Source organism: Haliotis cracherodii, unplaced genomic scaffold (genome assembly GCF_022045235.1).
Source record: "Haliotis cracherodii isolate W230 unplaced genomic scaffold, xgHalCrac1.p SCAF_14, whole genome shotgun sequence".
In the NCBI taxonomy this organism is placed as follows: Eukaryota; Metazoa; Mollusca; class Gastropoda; order Lepetellida; family Haliotidae; genus Haliotis; species Haliotis cracherodii.
Window position 1 is genome coordinate 29,747,702 of NW_027266269.1, and position 12,699 is coordinate 29,760,400.

The window sequence follows — 12,699 nt, forward strand, 5'->3', positions numbered from 1 at the left end:
ACTTCCGTACAAAACTCTCAGACTGTTGTCGGTCAGTCGTGAAATGGACACAATCGGTCAGTTGTGTTGGTGAAAAGTGACCGTTTAGCAACCGCAGAGCGATAACGACTTGACTGTCATAAGTGTCCCGGAGCACAGTTAGGGGCAGTGTGATACGATGAGTTAGACTACATACATCTAGCCTATATGTTGGGCTCAAAATCTAGGTGGGACACAAGACGACTACAAATGTCAATAGGACTATAGCATGTGTGCCTGTAGGAATATCAATGAGCTGTTTGTTACTGGTAGTCCCATGTTTAACCAACATTTATTTGGGTATGCTTGTTTTAAGGATTAACTGGACCAGCCCATGTAAGTTGTTAGTGACGTGAAGTGATATCGGGTTTAATGCGGGGTCGATTATTAGGACAATGACAAATTATATCCATAATTTTATTCAACCATAAATTTGGTAAAAACTCAATTTTGTTTGGTCAATCAGAGGTATTAAATCCCAATAAACCGTTTCTGATTGAATCAGCCGATTTGACTGACACATCACCGCAGAAGCAAATATATTTAGAATAGTACTTTTTAAGTCATTGTTAAGACTTTAGAAAACATTACCACAAACTTTTCAATTACTGCAATGTTCAAAGGATGCGTGCATTAGGGGGGTCCTTGATTCAAATACCATAGAAGACCACAATGACCCCAGGACCCCCCTTTTGATATATAATTTATTATTGGCCTAGATGTATAAATACAAGGTTACTAATACTCTCAAGTAGTATACAGAAAAAAATAAAAGCTTGGAGGAATTAATCATTTTATGGGCAAGCGCTTTCAGCTCGAAGCAAGCCTCTTCAGGCCTTACATAATTTATACATGCATCATAAATTCCTTTTGGATCGTTTGTAGGGAGTGCATTGCCTGTTAAAATTGTATGGATTTTTTTGCAATAGACAGTGGCTGTATTGCAGAGTATATTAGACATTATACTGAGTTATGAAAATTACGTAGTAATCTTAGCTGTGTAGCTCAGTATCCCAATTCATTTAATTGTTTTAGAGTTTCATCAGGTTAATATGCATGATATGCCAATAGTAAAATATTTTAAATCTTGCCAGAGTAAAAATGTTGTTCCAGTTCTGGATACGTTATTTCCAGGATACATCTGGGCTTCTGGATTCACCAGCAGCACTGCACATTCCCACAAAGGTGATATTTTATCGGGGATTATTCATGCACGTATACAAGCTGTCCCACATGTACATTTATGTAATGGGGGCGCGTGTGGCCCAGTCGTCTAAGGCGCCGCGATTCGCTGTGCAGAGTTGCGTCCCTTGGGCACGCCAAAAACCTATGATTGTGGGTTCGAATCCCGGTTCGCCGGGTAAACTTGTGGTAAACTTCTGACACCTGCATCACTTCGGGCTTTCCTCCCCCATTAAGCTGACACACCGTGATATAACTGGAATACTGTTAAAAGCGGCGTTAAACCAAACTCACTCACTCACTCACACTCATGTATGCAATACATGATCAAAGGCCAAGGCTTGCCAAGCATCCAGTTTTGACAATGTAGTGATGGTCCAATCAAAGTCCATCTTTCAAAGATGAATATTCCACAGTAAGTCTACTCGGCTATCATATCCGTGCATGTCAGTAGACACTTGATTCAAGTAGGCTGGCCTGTGGCATCCTTAGATATTCACATGAATGTTTATGTGCCTCTTTCCTCCCCTGGTTAGTGAAATGAAAATTAGAATCCCCTCAGTAATTATTGAGCAAAATACACTCAGTAAATCACCATTTCCAAATAATTTTTGAGTTACTTGCATACAAATATGCATGTAGAAATATGCATAAACACCATCTTCCTGAGGCAAGGGAGTTCGCTGACTACAAAAGTCCAGTTTCCACCCTTGCCTAATCAGACTGGAATTTCTGGGCTTGACTGTAGCGCCAGCAGTGGCGATTATGAGTTATGTCCCTTCTTTATCCCTCATATTAACCAATCAGATTCCATCTATCATATCACTTACATTTGCTTCAAACAAAATAGCGGCGCCCAGTCAAGACGATCTGAACGATAGTCAATACCTTTATTGTTATAAGACAGATTTTACCTCGCGAAGTGCATCAAATCACATGAGTACCTTCGTTAAAAACTTGAAAAGATTTGGAAAACGTCTGTTGACACCCAGTTGATGGCACACATGCTCTGCGCATCTTGTGATTGACCGAAATCTGCACAGCAGTTGCCTTGTTGTTTATAAACCAAATGTCAATTTCGTTACACGATTTTGATTGGACCATGCATAGACTTGTTAGTGCAGCCAAAATGTTACTCCATAATACCAGCCCAGTTCTTCAAGTGTGAAACCTGGACTTCTACAATCCGTGAAGATCCAGGGTAGAGTAGGTCTTCAGCAACCGATGCTTGTCCATTGTTGTCATAAGAGGCGACTAACAGGATCGGGTGGTCAGGCTCGCTGATTTAGTTGATGCATGTCACCGTGTCCCAATTGCAAGTATCGATGCTCATGATATCAATCACTGGATTGTCTGGTCCAGACTCGATTATTTACAGACTTTGTGCATCACATGGACAGATGGAAATTAGATGTCATCTGAAACAGCATTTGAAAAAAGAATCACAAACTGGTTTCAAAATTACCAATAGACTGCACAAAGGGACTTAAAAATATATTGAATACCCACTAAAGCTATCAATACCCAATGGGAATAATAACATGCGTATGCAATAGCTTCAAAATAGTCCCTGAGCACTGTATTACTCAGTCACGGAATATTCTGCAGAAATGCCCACTCAGTGCAGAAATGTACCCATCTTGCAGAAAGTCACTTTTTGTGCAGAACTTGTGCAGAACATTGCATTTATCTGCCTTAGAATTTGTCAGGTACACAACAGACTTTTAACATGTGAGTCCCAAGTTGGTTGTGAATGTGTAAACATATAATTATTTCATTTTAATAATGAAGTTGACTTTTATATTATCCCTCCCAAAAGTGCAAGTGTTTGTGTTAACACAAGTGATCTGACTTATCTCCAGATTCACTTCAATAACTCAAATATGCTATTCTAGCCGTGAATATGTTTATCATAAAAATGCCTGCCAGTGTCAGGTCAAAAAGCTGCAAAACTAATTCGCGAAAACTAAGCTTTGAAATTTTCACAGTTATGTATAGAATTTACAAATAATGACTTTACAAGTTGGATGGAGGACCCGTCCCGTTAATTGCTGTCCTCAATATATACTAGTATACTGACACATATGTGATTTCATCATTCTGAACTGGTGAAATTGTTCAACTAGCCTGTCAGAGTAGCTACAACAGTGGTCGAGAGCTAGACGTATTTGTTTACACGAAAGTCTCCCACCCCAGGGTAACTAATTCGTTAGGTCACACAGGTCACCGTGACCTTGTGCTTGGCTTCTAAAATGATCAGGTATTACACAGATGGGCTATCTACAAAGACCAGACCTCTAGGCCTGGCGCCAGCAGCCTCAGGCCACCTATGTAATGGTCATAGTGTTGTCAACGTGGTCCAGAAGATAATTTCGATTCCAGCCTTAAGTTGAATAATTTCAAGTCTTTTCACAAGTTAATGTCCCAGAAATCATCAAGGGTGTATATTTAGGATAGCTAAGGACCTTTGGCAGGTATATTGTATAAAAAGTTATTTTGGGGTTTTATTTTGAGTTCTTATCTTAACAACCTGAAATTGATGAGTTCATGTGCTCTTTAAGTGGGTGAGTGAGTATGGTTTTATGCCGCTTTTAGCAATATTCCAGCAATATCATGGCTGGGGACATCAGAAATGGGCTTCACACTGTGTGAAGCCCATTTCTAGTGTGTCACATTGTACCCATGTCGGGAATCGAATCCAGGTCTTCGGCCTGATGAGTGAACGCTTTAACCACTAGGCTACCCTACCGCCCCCCTTTAAGTGAGAAAATACATAAAGATTATTTGCCAAATTTGTTTCCGTATCATAAATATACTGTAATTCTTAAAATAACACATGCTTATGATGTAAGTAAGCTTTTATAAGCAGCTTTCAAAACTGTGTATGAATCCCTTTTTTTGAGTGACCTGCACAGTTAATTATCTAGTACCAAATGAACTGCAGCAATGATTTTCACAAGGTTTCGTCAACACTTTGCAAATCCCCTCTCGGCATATTGGGAACAGTAGTCCATGGTTATTGAGAAAGATGGCATCACATTGATGTAAAATGTTTCATGGCTTGAAAGTAGTTCCTGCCAAGCAACTTCATGTCCATATGTTGCTATCAGACTTATCGGATTGGTTTATTGCATCGATAAAACAAGCCTTTTAATAGTAAAGCAATTTATATGGCAAACACCTTGTTTATATGAAACAGTCTGAACAATAGGCAGTCAGAGAGTCATCAGTTTCATATCACCCAAACAGTAGCTGAAACCCGACCTTGTAATGTAAGCATGGCAAGTGTCGGAATACACAACACGATAATTAGCTGTAAATGGTGGGTTTACGAGGGAGAGGTATGTGTGGATGTGTGTATAGTAGAGACTTGACCATGAAGTAGCGTTTACATTTGCATGTCAGATCGGTGGTGTAATAGGACACTGGGGGCATGTGATAACGCTCCTTACCACCTACTCTCACTAACAGTTGATGAGAGACCTATGTGATAACTGTTGATAGCCTGCAGTGATAACCACTGATAACGCTGTTGTACATCAGTCCTCCAGGGATAAGAAGTGATAACCATGGTAGCTTGAAGAGAAAGTTATTTGCTGGATATTGTTGTATAAGAATTTTTTTCAGTTTTATTAGGTGTATTATGTTTTTCACAACAGAAGCAAGCAGTATGTAGACTTTTGATTGTATCTTGGTTGGTTGGTTTGTTGTTTAACGCTGCACTCAGCAATATTCCAGATATATGACGGCGGTCTGTAAATAATCGAGTCTGGACCAGACAATCCAGTGATTGATGTCATGAGCAGCGATCCACACAATTGGGATCAATGACCATGTATCAACCAAGTCAGCGAGCCTGACCACCCGATCCCGTTTTACGACAAGCATAGTCGCCTTTTACAGCAAGCATGGGTAGCTGAAGACCTATTGTATCTACTTAGATGGATTCAAGACTTGACAATGTTGTTTTTTGGAATCAGCATGATGATGATTTAGAGTGGCAATTGTTTTTTCATATGAAATTATGCCCAAATGAGTTAATTTATGTTTTTTAACCCTGCAACAGTGTTTGAAATAAGAAAGAAAATCATGGCGTCCTCCATTTGCAAATTGCACCAAACAATCTGCTGCCAGTGTCACATGCATTAATGACTTATTGCTGTAACACGTAATAGGAATATGTGCACATAATCTTGAAATACCCACATCTTGATCATGTTGATGACATCAAGCCCAAGCGCATACGGTATGCCAAATTATACTTAACACAGGGATCAGTGATGTAGTATGGTAAATTAACTTTAGAGGTATTGAGTGTGTTCAAAGGTTGATTTTGTGCGAAGATAATTAAGGGTTAATCAGGCACAAATGAACATTTTTGGCATGTTGCATGTAGATGTATATATTAGGTTATATACTCACTCACCCATCCACTCACTCACTCATTCACCCACTCTAAAACAAGGAATTACAACACCTAAGACGACTGGGCCACCATCTCTCTCTCTCACTCACTTACTCGCCTGACCACCCAATCACTCTAAGGCAAGGAATTACAACACCTTAGACGACTGGGCCACCATCCCACTCACCCACCCAATCACTCTAAAACAAGGAATTACAACACCTTAGACTACTGGGCCACCATTGTATTCACACACACACACTCACTCACTCTAAAACAGGGAATTTCGGACCCTGTGTGCAGTCCTCTCCTGTGACAGGCTTAGGATGCTGGGGACCGATATTTACCCGGGATCACCAGAGGGTCATAACCTAGTCACTTTTGAACGTTTGAACTTCATGGTCACCCTGTGTTTGTGGGTAGAAACTGGTTGCCCTGATAAGGATGTTTAGATCTTTTGTAGTCCAGGTTTGATTTTAATCTGGAGCATACCTCAGTGAACCTGATGATGCAACCCTGGAGGACTCGGGTCAGGAAATAGAGCCACAGTAAGCTATTCTGGTCCTCAAAGGCAACTTAATAGATCACATGGTAAATAGGCTTGTGACATGGTTGATTGCTTGTCCTCCAACCCCAAAGACATGGATCATTGGTTTGTTTGTTGTTTAATGCCTCACTCAGCAATATTCCATCTATATGACAGTATGGTCTGTAAATGATTGAGTCGGGACCAGACAATCCAGTGATTGATATCATGAACACGATCTACATGATTGGGATACGATGACATGCTTCAACCAAGTCAAAATAGATCACTTGATTATCTGGTCCAGACTTGATAAGTAAAAGGTCAATGTCATGTAGCTTAAATATTTTTGACTGTGGTGTTAAACAAACTTATTGCAAGACAAATCGACATCAATGTTGGCCTTTACACCATGACTTGTTTAGGGAGAAGTTTGAAAAGTCTGATGTCTTGCGATTAATTGTGACGTACACCTCCACGCACCCTGCTAAAATGTTGACACACCTCCTAGAGATTTTCAAAACAGGAGTCAAACAGACACTAAAAGTTTCTGCCATGATCTTTTGAGTCTACAAGTACTAGGGGGGCATGGGTGGCCCAGTCGTCTAAGGCGCCACAATTCGCTGTGCAGAGTTGGAGTCCCTTGGAAACCTATGATTTTGGGTTTGAATCCCGGTTCGCCCCGATTATGTTTCTAGGTTTGTCAGCACCATACCCATGCTCGTGGGTTTCACCGAAATGGTAAACGTCTGAGACCTGCATCACTTCAGGCTTTCCTCCCACATTAAGCTGACACGCTGTGATATAACTGGAATACCGTTAAACCAAACTCACTCACTCACTCACTGAAATCTTATGTTACACAATATCCTTCTTGACTCTAAAAATAAAATAAAAATCCCTATGCTGAACTAGCTTGAGCTGGCTAGAATTGCTTTTGTATGCATTTCAAGATTATTTCTTTTTCATAAGATAAATATATTCCACGGTCATGGTGCAGGACTAACTCGGGAAGATGTCGAGTTCGATTCCCACCAGCAGTACACATTGTTCGCCACATTGTTTTGTCAAATTCAATAGTAATAAACACAAAGTCCTATCATTCCAAGTCAACTAATATCAATGCAGTCCCACCTGTTTCTTGGAGACTAACACTAGCTGTAAGTGATGCTCATTATAAATATAAGCAGCACCACCTGTTTCTTAACCTCTCGACCACTGGCTTCATCCAGTGACAGATGCACCATGTAGTGGTGTTCAATCAATTGAATCAATGGCTCTAAGGTCGACCTTATAGAAAAGAAATGCTGTGGCTTCAGGTACACAGTTGTGTCTGAGAGACCGCCTCCGTGGTCTAAGACCGGAGAGCAGAAGGTCCGGGGTTGATCCCCAGCCGCGTCATACCAAAAGGCCTTAAAAGATGGTACTTGTTGTTACCCTGTCTGGCGCTCGGCATTAAGGGCAAGGACTGGTTGGCTTGGAGTCAGTATACTGTGTCTGAGTGGGGTATTCATGTTAAACTGTGGCATAGTATCTCAGTGAGCTAGCACTATAAATCGGCATTAGTCCGGACTAGTACAAGCAGACACACACACACACACTGACACACACACACACACACACACACACACACACACACACACACATTTGTGTCTGAGATGTTATGTAAGTGCAATGATGCTGAACGTGATGTTAAACACCTTTTCACCTCACCACTGTGAAGATCCGGGGTAGAATAGGTCTTCAGCAACCCATGCTTGCCGTAAAAGGCGACAATGCTTGTCATAAGAGGAGACTAACGGGATCAGGTGGTCAGACTCGCTGACTTGGTCATCGGTCCCAATTGCGTGGGTCGATGCTCATGATGTAAATCACTGGATTGTCTGGTCCAGACTTGATTATTTACAGACAGCCGTCATATAGCTGTAATATTGCTAAGTGTGGCGTTAAACAACAAACCAACCAACCAACCCCACCACCTCTTCTGTAATTTCTTGATTTCTTGATACACACCCAAAATAAGATGTTGTTTGCAACCACCATTACATAATATCGTTCAATTTCCTTCCCACTGTTCCTGTCAAAGGGGCTGTCTATCTGACACGCAGTTAACACAATAAACACCACGCTAACACCACTACAATGCGAGACAGATCCCTCCAGCCGATCCGATCAACATACACAACTACTTATCAACAAGCTATTCTCCGCAAACAAATGCGTGACACATCAGATCAGCCCTCGACACAAGCCCCTGACCTCCACCTCCAAGAACGTCCCTTCCAATCCGACGCCAGCCACAATATCACAATAACCAATGGCCGGTAGATAAATATTATGGACTCTTGTCAGCCTGGTAAATGCAAAGGAGATTGTTGGCCTTTTGTCCTAATCCTATTGTGCAGCACTAATTTCGGTCATTGAATGGTGGTGGGGTCGACTGCTTCTTGGAGTTTATTGGTTGTTGCATCACTAATGGGATTTGGTCGGCAGTTAGCTTTGGGAACTGCTTGTTATAATGAAGGTCAAAGTTAGGTAATGCGTGTCTGGAAATCTTGTATTGATCAGCGGCTCTGATGGCAGGAGAACATGAATATTTTAGAAAGTGGCTACTTGATAGTGGCTACTTAAGAGTGGCCACTTAATAGTGGCTTCTTAATAGTGGTTACTTAACAGTGGCTACTTAATTGGGTCCTCTTTGTTCTGCAAAGTTGACAGATTGCAATTTATGTTGACCTGTGGTCAAGTGAATGGAAGGCTGATTTATCCATATTGATTTGCTCTTTTTATAGTAGTATTGATGTCATGGGAATGAATAATTGACAGAAATACTGGTATACAAGGGAGTTGTCTGTCATTTGCAATAAACACGTGTTGTTGGTTGATTTTGAGCTGTATGTGGCCGGGGATTTTTCTCGGATTCCAAGCTATGTGCTCTTGGCAAGGACATGGGATAATAATCATTTTTGTTAAAAATTGGATTTTCTTAAACATTTTAAATTTCTTAATTTCTTCAGATATTTTAATTCATTTTTTAACATTACATTCAGTGCAATAATGTAAAATGAAGCATCTAATAAATTTAACGTGTTTGGTTTTAATAAGTGCATTCCTTTGTATTTTATGAGCACCAAGTGGCTTATTGCAATAAATGTAACAACGTTAATTGAGAAATTTTTAATTCAAGTTTGGGAATGTTTTCTAACCTTTGCTGGGGATAAGAATTCATATTAATGTTTGGTAAACTGCTTTTTGTGCTATTTCACCTCTTGTCGTGAATTAAAGAACTGGCATGTCACTCCAACCACGCTGACCGTATCTAAGTATTGAGATGTGAGACTGAAGTGGATTCACTAGTGTGCTTTCCATTAAAATTGCTGAAATGACGATGTGCATCTACACACAAGCATGGGATGCTAGGGACCTTAGTTCTAGCCAGAAATCCCCAAGGGGAGGATGGGGGGTCAGGTATCTACCCCTCAATTGTTGGTCAAAGTTGATTCAGACATTTCTTTTTCATTTTTTCTTTCAACCGCCTCTACCCAGAGGGCAAAAGGTCATTGGCTCCAAATTGCCAATCGTGTCATACCAAAAGACGTTAAAACCAAAGATGGTGCTCCAGCGTTAGAAATTGGCACTAGTTCTATAGACCTTGCCAAACTGCGCAATAGTTAAGGTATCATAAGGACTAGTAGAAATTTACTATTTTGAAGGGTTTTGCTATATGTTATCATCATAAGGACTAGTGGACTAAAACAGTTAGTTTCTAACCCTGTGCTTGTTGTTGCCTTGCCTCAGGCGTTCGTCAATAAGGGGAAAAAACAAGGACGATTCGGAGTTTCGGGAATTGAAGAAGAAGTTTATTCAGTATCAAAGGCTGCATGACCAAGAGTACAATCATGACAAAATATAAGACAAACAGTTTGCACGTAATAGTAGCAAGTGATGTACAGTCGTCTCTCGTCCGTGTAAAATGGACAAACTAAAAGGAAATGGTATTCATCTCCAATTGGCCATGATCATGATGGTTACATTTATTGTACTTACGTAACTCAGCATTGACTTGCATTATGACACTCTTGTATACTCGGCTTATAACTCGGACATAAGAACCTACATTACAGATGACACAAGGCCAGACTTTTACTGCTTCATTTTTACAGGGGGCGGTCGGGTAGCCTAGTGGTTAAGGCGTTCGCTCGTCACGCCGAAAACCAGGGTTGGAATCCCGACATGGATTCAACGTGTCTCTATGTGAACACAAGGCGAAATTTTTACTCCTTTATTTTTACAGATTTTGTTTGTGAAAAAATTGGTCGGTAGATCAAAATAAATATGTAAAAATATGATGCACTGTACAGAACGTTTTTAAATATCTTAAGGTTTGATTTGGATCAGACAGTGGCAACAAAATAAATTATGAAAAACTTTTCAATTAAAAAAAAGACTTCATATACATGATATATAAATCCTGTGGAGTATTTTTCTCATCAATGCTATCTTTACTGTAGGTGGTATGGACAATGATGGAAAAACTTTTTCATTCTGATTTAATTTTTGTTCTGATTTTTCCGAGTTTTAACATCATGCAGATCTATCAACCAAGCAAAGAGAGTGTAAGGCCTAACTCCAAAATGTATTTCTCTGGTTTGAGTATCAAACAATGTGAATAACACAAAATAAAAGGTGGACACCCAAGCCAATACATCAGAATGTGAGGTGAAAACTGTTTCAAACGTATAAAGAATAGAATTAAAATCTCATTTGAGCTGTCTGCCATTTGAATAGTTGGACCGTGGCATCTTCAACTCCAAACCTCACTGGAATAATTGTCTATTTTCCTAGTTTGTGAGATATACAGCACAAGTTATTATAAAGACATTTGCATCAACCCAGAGATCCACACAGACCAGTTTGTGTGGACTTTCTTAGTGACATCACAAATGATGACCTATATTTCAAAGAAATCGCTTTCCGTAAAATATTGACAGAGCTCTTTGCTAAAACTGTCCCTTTATCATCCGTGTTAGTTTGACCCCAGGGTTCGTATCATTCAGAGAGATAGATTCCATTTCACAGCATTTACTCCAAGTGCAGAATAGATGTTTTTGTATAGAGGTTGGGTTTCAAAAAGTTGTCTTCTCAAATTGCAGTAAGTACAAGATTTTCTTTGAAAATGGAATGTATGAATCATCAATTTGTGAGTAATATTTCTGTAAGGAGAAGAGCCTCAGAGTTATACTGTTTATCTGTGAATGTATATAGCATATTAGACTCTCTTCATTGAGGGCTGACCCGTGAAGATCCAGGCTAGAATAGGTCTTCAGAAACCCATGCTTGCCGTAACAGGCAGTTTATATATAATGCTTGTCACAGGCGACTATGCTTGTTGTAAGAGGCGACTAACGGGATCGGATGGTCAGGCTCGCTGACTTTCTTGATGCATGTCATCATATCCCAATTGCCTAGATTGATGCTCATGATGTTAATCACTGGATTGTTGGTCCAGACTTATTTACAAACTGCTGTCATAAAGCTGGAATATTGGAGTGTGGAGTAAAACATCAAACAATAACAGATTATTTAGGGCTATCACATTACATTAAGGGCTGGGCAGAAGGGATAATAATATGGTTGAGGGACTGTGAGAAAGACTGATAGCATTTATCAACATTTGATCTTGAGGGAGACGATACTGCTTTTGTAGGATGCAAATGTACCTCAGGAATTTGGGACAGTGTTAGAATTAGATGTGAAGATGAATGGGTGCTTGTCACTACCCCAATGCTAAAAGATAGATTTAGTTGTCCCTCTTGCAGCAGGCCTAGAAGACATCCGATTGACTTTGAATACTACTATACATGCTACATGTGAAAGGAGTGAGATTCATTGCAATACATTTTGTCTAAAGGGGTATGAATCAATACAATTTCTGGCTTAACCTTTTTCAAAAAGTATATATCTTAAATGCAGGTCAAAGCTTGTATGTATAAAACATGAACATGGGATAAAAAATAAAAACTTGCACATGGGGGTGGGGGAATTAGATTATAAAAATGCAAACTTGGACATAGAACATATTTTCTGGGAGTGTTCAATTTTGGTATCTTGAACACAAATAAGGTATCTTGTAAATCTTTGTGGTTGTACACAACATCGTCGATAGTCAAAACAATTATACTTTCGAATGAAGTCAGCTCATCTGTTATCATCAGTGTTTCCTGTTGTCTGCTTTTAGTGCAAGGAAATAAAATTTCGCTGTGTGTCAAGGTTAAATATCTGTTTGTAGTGACTTGGTCTTGAATCAAAGTGTAATATTCAGGGTAAAAAAGAGAAAATTGTGATTGAACTTTGTGTTGATGACGAGCAGGTATAAATAAGTTACTTCAGAAATGACGTCACAGATTTGTCAGCCATGACAGCAGACTGTATTGAAATTGATGTTGAAAGAATTAAAACCAGGTAATTTTCATTCAATATTTATTTGTACAAAGTTAGGACTGACAAAAATTGTGTGGGAATGGTAATTTTTATAGTTGTCAGTCCACTGGGACTAGCAGTATAAGAA

General features: G+C 39.7%; 1 protein-coding gene across 1 annotated transcript in view; it reads left to right on the forward strand.

Moving 5' to 3' along the window:
- The window catches only part of LOC139461174 (coronin-2B-like), a 121,249-nt gene that overhangs the window by 445 nt on the left and 108,105 nt on the right, over positions 1–12,699 (forward strand). The gene's annotated exons all lie outside the window — the stretch shown is intronic.